Raw genomic sequence first — 339 nt, forward strand, 5'->3', positions numbered from 1 at the left:
TTTTGTCTTTTTCCTCTCCACTGTCGCTAGAAGAATGCTTAGTGTGAGGGATTGTATTTGAGTTGATGCAATCAACTGGTTTTCCTTAGATAGAAAACTTTGAATCAATTTGACTGGATGATCTGGTTGAACTGTAACGTGCCTTGAGATTACTTGTGTTGTGAATTGGCGCTATATAAATAAACTGAATTGAATTACAAAGGGTCCTCTTACACAGCAGTAAACTTTTTTCCAGACTAGGTAGGATTCCTGTAGGCATGTAGAGTGCCATTTTCTCTCCAGTTTTTAGTATTTTGCTCTGTGCAGCTCTTCATTAAACCAAGGAGCAACCTTTCTATT

The sequence above is a fragment of the Cyprinodon variegatus genome, unplaced genomic scaffold (genome assembly GCF_000732505.1).
Source record: "Cyprinodon variegatus isolate N-32 unplaced genomic scaffold, C_variegatus-1.0 Scaffold1321, whole genome shotgun sequence".
Classification (NCBI taxonomy): Eukaryota; Metazoa; Chordata; class Actinopteri; order Cyprinodontiformes; family Cyprinodontidae; genus Cyprinodon; species Cyprinodon variegatus.